Here is a 12,076-nt window from a genome sequence, read left to right on the forward strand (position 1 = left end):
AACATGGTGAGGGTGTATGGAAGGGCTATCAGGGTCAAGTGGAGATGTGAGCATGTAGTGTGTCACAAGCACAAAGATAAATTGTTATCTGGGGGCCAATAAGGTGTTCTTTGAAGAGAGGTCTTCATTTCATTCACAGAGATTCATTTGAACACATTTCGAGCTAATTTAACAAAATAAATGTTTTTATTTCACTCACCTTTTCATACATCCAAGTATCATTCCAATTGAGAAAAACAACACACAACTTCAGTCACATAAAAGAGGGTTTTATAATAAGAAAAGCAAGCAAAGGTTACCAATCCCAATTCGTAAATTGTGATGTTTCATTGATTAGGTTTGTTCTTTTTTTCACATGGTAAACTTTGATCCTCTAAGATGTCCTGGACACGCTTCTTTCCTACTCTTGGGTTTTGAGGAAGTAGCATTGACTCTTCAGTTTTATTGGTGGTTTCTGAAAGGTCAGGTACTTCAGAAGTGGTGGACTGGATAAGATCGAGTAGACATTGCAGGGACTGACTAATTTGAGAATTAGTGTATCGCATTTCTTCTTGACAGCTAAGCATTCTTGTTGCAAGTTGGCACATGGTACTGGCACATCTTTCCACCCCTTTAGCCAGCTGGAAGTTGGATCTACTTTGTATTAACATATGATTGCAAATATTTGAAATGCCTCTATCTAAGATGGTGCAAAGGTGCTGTTGCTGGCTATTAGTGCTGACATCACTGCTGCCTATGTTGAGGAAACCAACTGTGTCCATTTCTGGTCTTTCTGAGCTAGACTCATTCATGTTGTTTGGCCACTTTTCTCTGCATTCTTTATCTTGCAATTCAGGTTCACTGGTTTTCTGTGTAAGGTCATCAACAATGGGCAACATGTACCTACACCCATGTTCTGAATCCTCATCATTGATAGAATCTGTGGATTAACAAGGATTAATAATCAAAAACGTTGATCTTTATGCCAACAAATATTTATACATGTTTGATTTTTATATGTACTCAGTTAGAAATTCTCTGGGATCCTCTTTTAATACTGCTTACCGTTGAACAACACCTTCATTTTAGGGTGAGCGCTGTTAAAAATTAAATGATATCCAAGCACTGTGTGTATTTAGTTCTTAGTGATTGAAGCATACAAGCTTTATATCAGAGACATTTGTTATATATAAAGATCTGTGGTCATTTTTTGGTTCTGAAAACCCCTTTTAATGTTATGCAAAACAGGCAGGGACCATCCCTGTTTTTATGTTACTTCATCCTCTTTCTCATATTGGTCTTTAAAAAGAGTACAATAGAAGTATATCAGACTGTCCATTTTGAAATGATACCCATCTTTTACTTGAAAGGATAATTTGAACTGAGCATTGTACAATTTTCAAAAGAGACAGTTTATAATGTTAGTAAAAATTAAATAACTTTTCTTTCTTTATTAGCTATTTTTGCAAAAAACACAGCATTGTCGCCATACTCCTCGCCCCACTCAAGAGATTTTTTTTTTTTTTAACTGTTGTGCAGATGCTGCAAAAGCTTGGCTGGCTATGGCAAACGTGCACCTGACAATGTGACTCTCACTCGCCTAGAAATAGGCAAAGACAGAGTGCTGAGAGAGATAGCATGAGATTGATGTATGGATATGGCAGGAATAACTCATTGTTAAAAAAATGTATGGTGTGAATTCTGCACTCAGGTGCCACAGGGAGTTGAAAAATTAAGTACATGGAAAAAAATAAAAACATTAAGAAAAGTACAAATGCAATACATTAATGTTTTTAAGACATATGGTTTATTGCAAACCTTTGTCACAGCTTTATCACTTACATTTGTGTCATATTTTTCCATTTGTGTCGTTTTTCCATCTTATCCTGTTCCACCATATCTGCAAATACTTCATTAATGTTTTCACCAACAAAAAATGCAGCAGTCTATGCCAAGTATCTGTAAAGTGTTATATCCTCGGAAAGCAAACCGCACCTAAATTCTTGGTTTAAAATGTTGTCAATGCAAAAATAAAAGGAACATTTTCACCCATCGAAAACACATTCCACCAGTCTTTTGCACTGTATGATTGTCTTGTTTCCACAAATTCTCCCAGATATCTAGTTCTTAAATTTGTTAGCCCTGTACAGAACAACGTGATGTGTTTTAAAGTTTCCACTGGGTCTTTATCACAAAATCTACAAATCAAGTCATCCATTTGGTTGTACAGAGCCAAACAGTTTTTCGACGGATACAAGTTTAGACAAACCTTCATGAATCTGTATCTAGAAAGAGAGCAAGGGAATTTGAGCAGATATCTCGGAAGATCCCCAGAGGCTTTTGTCTTGTTTCCTGCACTAATTTAGATCCAAAGTTTGTTTTTAGCTTCTGCTGTTTGAATCCAGTCATGTTGCCATATTTTCTTTTTGACATATTCTGGGTTTGCTTAGACATGACTCATCAAGAATCCAGTTATGTAATGTATATCAATACAGGTGGGTAGGTCCAACAAACCTTTTAAATATGTGTAACGTTAACATTTCTTTAACCTTTTAACTTTTGTCGATGTGGCCATCAATGTCCTTGCCATCTGCTAAAAGTACCCACTAGAATTGTGGCTGCCACACTGCTGCTGGTTTTTACATTGCAGTAAAATGGGTAAAAACGTTATCATTTGCCTTTGAAAAGTGCTATGGCTTGACCTTCACAGGGACAAAGGCAAAATAAGCCATCTACCATTAACAGCTTTGATTGAGTTAACATCCCGATAAAGTGCATAGCATGAAACTGGTACTAAGAGACCAAATGGAACCATCAAGACCTTCTCATCTATGTACCTTCCAAAAACCTTGATTACTGTTTGTCCTTGAAGAGCGGCATGTTCCTCTGATGCCTCTGCTGATATAATATGATGTGGCACTTATAACGCACATGTACACAAGTGTTTAGAATGGATTGTGTCCTCCAACGTATTCCTCATCTTTGATAATCACGTCCAGTCCAGCTTTGGAAAAATGTTCTCGGCAGAGGTTGCCGTGTGTCGACGGCGTTGAGTCGATGTCCCTCTAAGGTCTCCGTCGAGGGTAATGGAATTGGGTGTATAAGTAGCAGGCACAGCGCCCGTTGGCCTCAGTGCCGTTTTTCCGCAAACGTGTTTGCTTCAGAGACTTGACGCACCTCGCTAATAATTATTTGCTATGAAATTCCTGAAGAATTGAAGTTAATCGACGACAATGTCTTCGACCTCCACCCCAACGACTCCTTGCACCGGCTTTAAGGAGTGTGATTCGAAAATGTCGATCACGGATCCCCATCATTCTTGCCTGTGGTATTTGGAGGAAGGCCATGACACCGATTCCTGCACAAAGTGTCAGGCTATGATGGGAAAAGCCCTGGGAAAACGAAAGGGGAAGTTACAGGTAGGGAAATTGCCCCATAAAACTAAAACCGATCGTTCCTCGACTTACATCGAGGAGAACGATCTCCGGAATCGACAGAGTGACAAAAAAGCGATGGAGGTCCCGTAGTGGTCCTCGATGAACCAATAGAGGAGGCGGCACCATCGGTCGCCATCCTCGTCGGACGAAACCCCCAAAAAATTAAGGTGCCCCACCATACATTCATCATCTGAAGATTAGGAGGCATTCCGCTTGAAAATGCTGGAAATATTTGAAAAGGTTAAACCTCTGTCCGCGCCTTCTTCGGAAGCTGGCAGAGAGCAGTCCCGTACCGACACTCTCGCGCCCTCGAGCCCAGGTGGTTGAAGGAAAGTTCACAGAGAACCCTCGAGGTCTCCTGTGAGTAAAGGTCACCCGAGACGTGACAAGCGTTTGAGGTCCTCGACACTGTTGAAACTTCCATGACCCTTGAAGTCAAAATCTTTGAAGGGAACTGTCGAATCCTCAACGCCATCGGAGTCATTACTATCAACGCCACTGTCGACGTCTACACCAAAACCATTGAAGCCAAAAATTCTGCTGGTTTCAGCACAGCCTACAGATCATGTGAAAGCTCATAAAGGCACCAAGCCAAAGCCTACTGGTGTTCCAGAGAAAACTTTACCCCTTTGCCAAGGAAGGAGTTTATTAAATGCCTTTGTTCAATTTTTGAAAAAGAAGAAAGATCTGGTGAAGAGGATGCCCCATTTGGCCTTCACTTTGGAACTCCAAATGTACCAGAATGTCTTATTTCGGAAGAGAGCAGGATGAGAAACCTTGTTGATACATCGCCTGAAATGGAGTTTGGTAGCCCAGAGCCAGGAGAGCATGCTGACTCTTCATATCGTCACCTGATGTCCAAGGTGTTGAAATATATATATAAGCTGGGCTAGACCTCAGGTTCAATTTGTCCAAGATGACCTTACAGATATTCTAGACCAAGGTACACCTACAGACCCAATCTTTCCTTTTCATGTGGCCTTACAAAAAAGGGTGGCCGGAAATTGGGAGTCCCTTGCAAGAAAATAACACCCTTCCTGTAGCGACTCTGGCTATCTGTCCAAGCACCCCACTCCTGAGAGTCTGGTGGTGCAGGCAGCCATGGCTAGATCAAATAAGGCAGCATACCCTACCATCCCTCCAGATAGGGATGACAAGCGTGCGGATGGATGGGCGCGGAAGGTATTTTCAGGTAGGCGTATGGCCCTGAAGTCGGCCAACTCCACATGTGCCTTAGCCAAGTTTACGATACCTTGAAGGCCTTACATTTTGTTTTGAACTCTTTAGTTTGTTTTTGAAATGTTGAAGTTCAATCACAGGTGGCCACACTCTTGGAAATGTCAAACGAGATGGCTTCCTGTGAATCTACTCTGGTGGGGCTTGTCCCGACTATTAACACGAACATGACGCTACCAATTAGAGATCTACGACTAGAAGTGGTTAAGCAGGGCCTTGATATCTCCTCTATACAATCTATGTTAAGCAACAAAAGAAAAATAGAAGAAGAAAACAATAGACTCCTGGGAGAAGCAATTCAACTTCTAAAAGAAAGCTCTGCCTCACATGCATTGGAAGAAAAGAGGGATATCACTCAAGACCAGCCCTTTGATGATATGCCTCTCAGAATCAGTATTGGAGGAATTTCAGAGACTGGCAAATGTAGCAGAGGGGGAATTGGAAACCACTGGGGGGATGTTACAAACACAACCCGCAATGGCAATAGTAAAGCAGGTAGATGTCGTATCGGATTGACAACCTGCATATTGCCAGAGATCAAGAGGCAGAAGGAACATGAGAAAACGTCAAGCACGAAGGGAAAGGTCAAAAATGGTGCAATCAAAATCAAAGAGGAATCGGAAAAAAGGGAAAAGCCAAAGCACCTCTTCCAAAGCTGCACTAGCTATGGCCATTCATCAACAAGAATCACCCGCTTTTGGCCACAGAGAGGATGCAGGAACTCCAGTGGATGATTCCCAAGCTGTTACTGACTGACCAGAAAATACTGGAGATCCAAAAGAGAGAGGAACTCAAACAAAGGCCAAAAAAGCAAATATGAGACCAAAAGCAGACCGTGCTCTAGCACAGAAGAGACTGTTAAAATGTTGAATATAAGTATCGTCCTTCAAACAGATCTAAAACATGGGCAATGCAGCAACTCAGAGGGTGATTCGGCTGAGAATACCTTGAGAGATTCAAAAGCTGAAGGAAATCACCAGAGCAACAGCCCCTTAGCTGCAATTTGCCAAAAGAACAAATCATTGGATAAAACAAAATGGGCACCCATCTTCTTACAAAAAAACTACCCTCTGTTGCAAAAGAATGTTGTCTCTAATAATCCATCATCTATATGTAGTCAAACTAATTTAAAGTGGCTCAGAATTTCTTAGCAACTAGGAAAAAGAAAACTACAGAAAGTATAGCAGATCAAACATCTTCAATGGCCGATAAAGCTCTGGACTCTGTCCAACTAAAGTCAATAAAAACAGACTGTATGCATAACGACCACTGGAAATGCATGTCACTCATCGCCCAATCCAGCCAAGAAAACTATGGTCGTGCACCACAGGTAACAGCCCAAGAATCTGTACAACCAATAACAAAAATCTCAAAAGACTTTGCTATCCAGAGTGTGGTTAAGACTTATTTCCAGTGTTAGACAACACAAATCACTGAGTCGCTCCGTGATTTTGGGAATAGTCAAAAAAGTGAAAAATCTGTATTTGCTCTCATCGGATGACATTGGAAGTGTAACATTTCCCTTAGCCCAAGATCCTTTTCTTGTGGAAGTGGCTCTTGTCCCATCCAGTGAAAAGAATGCTATCTTGAGTGAATTGAGAAAACTAGAAGTCTATAGTCTGGAAGTTTCAATCAGTGAGTCTGTGGCCAACTCCAGAGAATGCTGTATTACTACATTCTCCAGCATTGGATCTTTCATGGATGCACATGCTTAGAATATTCCCCGTCATCAGGCTGGGAATCCCCGGTACATTATATAGACCCTTTCCCGTAGGAAAACTTTTTCGACGCTATGCGTCCTATCCACCTCGTTTTGTATCATGCGTGCCCGCGCCGTCAGGACGCCATGATATAAACACAGGACCCGCCCCCGCGCTCCCTCAGATTTCAACCGTCTTTCAAAGTAGTGGGATCCTCGTGGTTACTGCTAGTCATAATTAGGTTGTATTTCGCTTCGGCGACGTTACATTCTGGAAATAATATGTCTGGAAAAGCTTTATTTCGTCCTTGTGCGACATGTGGACTCAAAAAAGTCTATGAAGGTGATGCCCACATGGATTGTATCTACTGTCTCCACCCGCACCACACGGCGGATACATGTGAGATATGCCAAGGTTTCTCCCAAAAAAAACCCTTAAAGACCGAAAAAGAAGGTTGGTCGACTGGCTTAACGACGGAGCGGGTGCCTATCCGGCATCGGAAGTTGGCTCCACGGCCTCCAGGAGCAAGTTGGAACCTCCCTCGAAGAAGGTACAGCCTGTCGAAAAACGCCCTGCGGACAAGCCTACGGAGAAGCATGCTGGGTCTTCCTCATCACACAAAAAGGCCTCCTCCTCCTCATCCTCTAAGACGGAGAGGCAAACGACATCAAAATCCTCCTCAGGGGACCGTCCTAGGTCTTCCGTGAGTCGAGACTCTTCAGCAGGGAAGTCGGCAACAAAATCAGCTACGAAGTCTAAAGGCTCGGTGCCGGCTACTTGCTCGTCGACCCCGGTGTCGCTGACGATGCCTATTACTATTCAGGCAGCAGCGTTGGGGATTCCTTCGTCGACGGTGACTCAATCTATGGCCTGGCAGCCAGAGGTCTGTGAACCGGCCCCCCCTGAGGTCCTACTGCAGCCAGACACGGCCTTGTCGGTGTCGTCGGTGGACGGAGAATGTGGCATGGTTATGCAGCCGTCGGACTTGGGCTTACGGCCTTCCAATACGTCGGCGATGAGTGCGAGTGGGGGTGTGGCCCCTCTATCCTCGACGTTGCTGACCCCCCAGACGGTTTTGTCTCTGGATGTGCTTAATACACTTCAGAAGCTCCTGCAGCGTCTGGATACGCAGATCCCTCAGCCTGGCACTTCATCGTTGATATTTTCTGCACCTTCCGTTGACGAGCAAGCTCAAGCAGCTCGTTCGACGACCAGAAGCCCGTCGGCCTCCCAGGCGGTGAAGGATCGTCCTCGAGCGCAGGAGGAGGATGAGCTGTCGGAGTCCGATTCTATACGAGGTGACTCAGGGTCGGACATTTCCCTGTCGCCGTCGAGAGACCCAACATGGAATTCGGATGTAGAGCTAGAGTCTACGAGGAGCCAGGCACAACCATCTCCTCCAGATGATGTGGGAGCCTTCAATGCAATGATGGGAAAAGCGTGTTCCGAGTTCGGCTTAATTCCTGAGGAGCAAAAGAAAGACTGTTTTCTTTTTGATCACATGGGTCAAAGGAGGAAATCAGTATTTGCCATCCCAATCCTGGACCACGTGTGGCAAGAAGGCCTCAAGACGATGCGTCATCCGTTCTCGGAACAGGCTATTAAGGGGCGTACTGAGAAAAAGTTTAAAGCTCCGGAGTCCACTCCAAAATGTCTAACATCACAGCCTCTGTCAGACTCTGTGGTATCGGCGGCAGCGGCTAGGAAGGCCAGAGTACAGCAAAAATGTTCAACCCCACCAGAAAGCGAGGCCAGGAGGCAGGACGCCTTTGGGAAAAAGGTGCTCTCAGTCGGCGCCACGACGGTAAGAGCAGCCAACTCCTTGGCGATTGTATCACGATACGATAGGGAGATGTGGCATAAAATAGCCCCTATCCTAGAACATTTGCCGGAAGAACATCGAAAAGCAGCCATGTTGCTAGTACGAGATGGTGAGGAGGCCTCGAACCACGCAATTAATATTGTGGTGGACCTAGCAGAGGCTGGTTTCAAACAAATCAATCATGGCGTAGTACTGCGTCGACAAGCGTGGCTCAAATGTACTACTTTCAGACCTGAAGTCCAGTACAAAGTCCTAGACATGCCATGCGAAGGAGAACATCTGTTTGGAGACAAGGTAGATGAAGCCTTGAAGGGGATGAAAGAAGACACGGATACCGCTAGGTCTCTCGGCGCCCTCCAGACAGGTAGAAGTTTTCGCTCTTTTCGCCCCTTCAGGGGTGCCTCCGGAAACTCCCGCTTTGGAGCCTCTAGGGACCGTGGATTTAACAGGCCCTCATACTCCTCACAAGGTTACAGACGTGCATCCCAGTCGGCACGTAGAGGCAGAGATTATCAAGCCTCCAGAAGACGCGGCTCGGGTCCCTCGTCGACGAAGGACAAGCAAACCAGCAACCAATGACGGCCTTCAGAACGTCCTGGGGGGTCGAGTCTCTCATCATATCGACCAATGGAAATGCATCACCACAGATCGATGGGTTCTGGACACGATTCGCATGGGTCATGCGCTGCAATTCAAAAACAAGCCTCCAAGTTTTCCGCCAGTGTTTTCGGCCCAGCCCCACCTTCGAGTTCTAAGACAAGAGGTGGCGCTTATGCTGCAAAAAGGAGCGGTAGAGGGGGTTCCTGTGGCACAGGAAGGACAAGGGGTTTATTCCCGGTTCTTCGTTGTCAAGAAGCCAAATGGAAAATGGAGGCCCATTCTCGACCTGAGGGTACTCAACAAATGGCTAAAGAGCTCAAAATTCAAAATGCTAAAGCTCCAGGAGGTTATCAGGTCAGTGCAACCCATGGATTATCTGTCGTCGCTAGACCTTCAGGACGCATATTTTCATATCCCAATACGTCCCCGACACAGGAGATATTTAAGGTTCGTCGTCGGGCGAAAGCATTTTCAGTTCATGGTCCTCCCGTTCGGTCTCAAGTCCTCCCCCAGGACGTTCACCAAGTGTTTGGCCCCTATAGCGGCCCATTTAAGGAAGGACGGTCACCATGTCTATCCCTATCTAGACGACTGGCTGGTCAGAGGTTCGTCCATGGAACAAGCACGAAACAGTCTGGGGGCCACGATGTCCCTCTTACAGGAACTGGGCTTCGCGATAAACTTCAGCAAGTCCTCCGTAGAGCCTTCGAGGACCTTGGTCTTTCTAGGAGCGGAGTTTCATACGCACACAAGCCTTGTAAGACCATCCAGCGAAAGGATACAGAAGCTACAAAGCAAGGCGTCGGAATGGAGATGCGGTACCAGGGTGTCGGTGCGCAAATACATGTCCCTGCTAGGGACCATGTCATCCTGCATTCCGTTGATAAACAACTGCCGTCTGTTTATGAGGCCTTGCCAGGAATTTCTAGCGGACCGTTGGGCGCAGAGCCAAGGTCGCTGGTCCGACAGACTGGTCATCGAAGAACAACTGGTACAAGCACTCTGTTGGTGGAGAGCTTCTACTCATCTAACAAAAGGAATGCCTCTGGTGGAACCGGAGTTCCAGAAGACGGTGGTGACGGATGCATCTCTGAGCGGATGGGGAGCTCATCTGGACACGTTACAGGTACAAGGCCGGTGGTCGTTACAAGAGTCCTCCCTGCATATCAACCTGCTAGAACTGAGAGCAGTGCGGTGGGCTCTAAAATCTTTTCTTCCTCAATTGAGAGACTCCGTGGTGCGTGTCATGACGGACAACACGACTACAATGTTTTACTTACGGAAACAAGGAGGAACACGTTCCAGGTCCCTGTCGATGGAGGCACAGAAAATCTGGCATTGGGCCCTGCAACACAACATGCTAATCTTGGCGTTCCACCTGCCAGGAGTGAGAAATGTGGAGGCCGATGCCCTCAGCAGGGAAATGAACGAAGTTCACGAATGGGTGCTGAACGACCAGCAACTACAACATGTATTCAAGAAGTGGGGACATCCTTCCGTCGATCTGTTCGCGACGAAGGACAACAGGAAATGCCCGCAGTATGCAAGCAGATGGCCTCAGCAGGGCTCACTGGGGGATGCGTTCTCCTTCCCATGGACGAACAAATTTCTGTACGCATTCCCTCCATTTCCTCTTATCCGGAGGACGTTGCAATGGATCCTCAAGTACCCATGTCGGGTGATTCTGGTGGCCCCGTATTGGGCCAGACAGGTGTGGTTTTCAGACCTGCTGCACATGGCGGCGGTGGAGCCAATGAGGTTCAGGAAGATCCCCAACCTTCTGTCTCGACAGGAGGGTACTGTTTGGCATCACGACCCGGACAGCCTCAAGTTGACGGCCTGGCTCCTGACTTCGCCGAATTTGGTCAGCTAACGATTCCGGAGGAGTGTTGTCGTATTCTGCAAGCGGCAAGAGCACCTTCCACAAACACTTCATACTCGTACAAATGGAGGAGTTTCTGTCAGTGGTGTGGGGATCACCCAGGTTTGGTTCCGCAGTCGATTACGCCGGAACAGCTCCTTCCATACTTGCTGTTCTTAGCTCAAAAGGGCTTATCGGTGTCGTCGATAAAAGTACAGCTGGCCGCCATCTCCAGTTTTACACGTCAACGACATTCCGCGCCATTATTCAGCGATCGCCTGATTAAGCACTTCCTTAAGGGTCTGTTTAGGAGTTTCCCTCCCGAGAAGAGATTTCCTCCGGTGTGGAGTCTCAATCTGGTGTTAGCGTCTCTTATGAAACCTCCCTTTGAACCAATGTCATCATCGTCTCTAAAGTTTTTGTCGTGGAAATTGGCCTTCCTGGTGGCCATCACTTCAGCCCGACGTATTTCGGAAATCCAAGCTCTAATGGTAGACCCACCATACTTAAGATTTTTCAAGAACAAGGTGGTCCTTGCCACTAACCCACAGTTCATACCGAAAGCTCCTTCAGTGTTCCATAAACATTCCTCTATTGTCTTACCTACGTTTTTTCCAGAGCCATGCTCGGGAGCGGAGCGCACGTTACACACATTAGACGTGAAAAGGGCTCTCAAGTTTTATCTGCATCGCACGCAACCTTTCAGGAAAACGAGACAATTGTTCGTGGCCTATGGTTTGGGGGCTAAAGGCAAAGCTATTTCAAAGCAAGGACTGTCAAGATGGGTATCGTCTACCATCTCGTACTGCCATTCCAAGGCTGGGAAGCCTCTTCTGCGACGCCCAAGAGCTCATTCAACTAGAGCGGCGGCATCGTCGACGGCGCTGTGGTCTGGAGTCCCTCTGGGGGACATCTGCATGGCGGCTACCTGGGCGGCTACACACACTTTTACCCGCCATTACTGCCTGCCACAACAACATGCCGAAGATACTCGGATGGGACAGGCGGTGCTTCGACACCTATTCCAATAAGGTACTCCCCGGTTGAGGGGTTACATCTTGTTGCAATTATGATTGAATATTGTTCGTTCTCTATGTTAACTATTGCTGATGGGTACACGACCATAGGGAACGGGCATTGTGATGAAAGTATGTGAGTTTGCATGCACGCCTCCTCTTTTCGGGATGGTACTGCTATGTAATCTATTCTAAGCATGTGAATCCATGAAAGATCCAATGCTGGAGAAGGGAATAGTTTCTTACCTGTAACTCCATTTCTCCAGCATTGGTATCTTTCTTTGATTCACAGTCGCCCGCCTGCCTCCCCTGAGCATGCAAACTGGTTCCCCCACTACTTTGGGGGCCGAAATCTGAGGGAGCGCAGGGGCGGGTCCTGTATTTATATCATGGCGTCCTGACGGCGCGGGCACGCATGATACAAA

General features: G+C 46.2%; 1 long non-coding RNA gene across 1 annotated transcript in view; it reads right to left on the reverse strand.

Moving 5' to 3' along the window:
• Nucleotides 1–248: 248 nt before the first annotated feature.
• The window catches only part of LOC138491753 (uncharacterized), a 319,224-nt gene continuing 307,396 nt past the window's right edge, over nucleotides 249–12,076 (reverse strand). Inside the window, exon 3 of the long non-coding RNA XR_011276080.1 lies at nucleotides 249–919. This is a non-coding gene — a long non-coding RNA (uncharacterized lncRNA). The remainder of the gene's footprint in view (nucleotides 920–12,076) is intronic.

Source organism: Ambystoma mexicanum, chromosome 10 (assembly GCF_040938575.1).
Source record: "Ambystoma mexicanum isolate Mex_15411 chromosome 10, UKY_AmexF1_1, whole genome shotgun sequence".
Classification (NCBI taxonomy): domain Eukaryota; kingdom Metazoa; phylum Chordata; class Amphibia; order Caudata; family Ambystomatidae; genus Ambystoma; species Ambystoma mexicanum.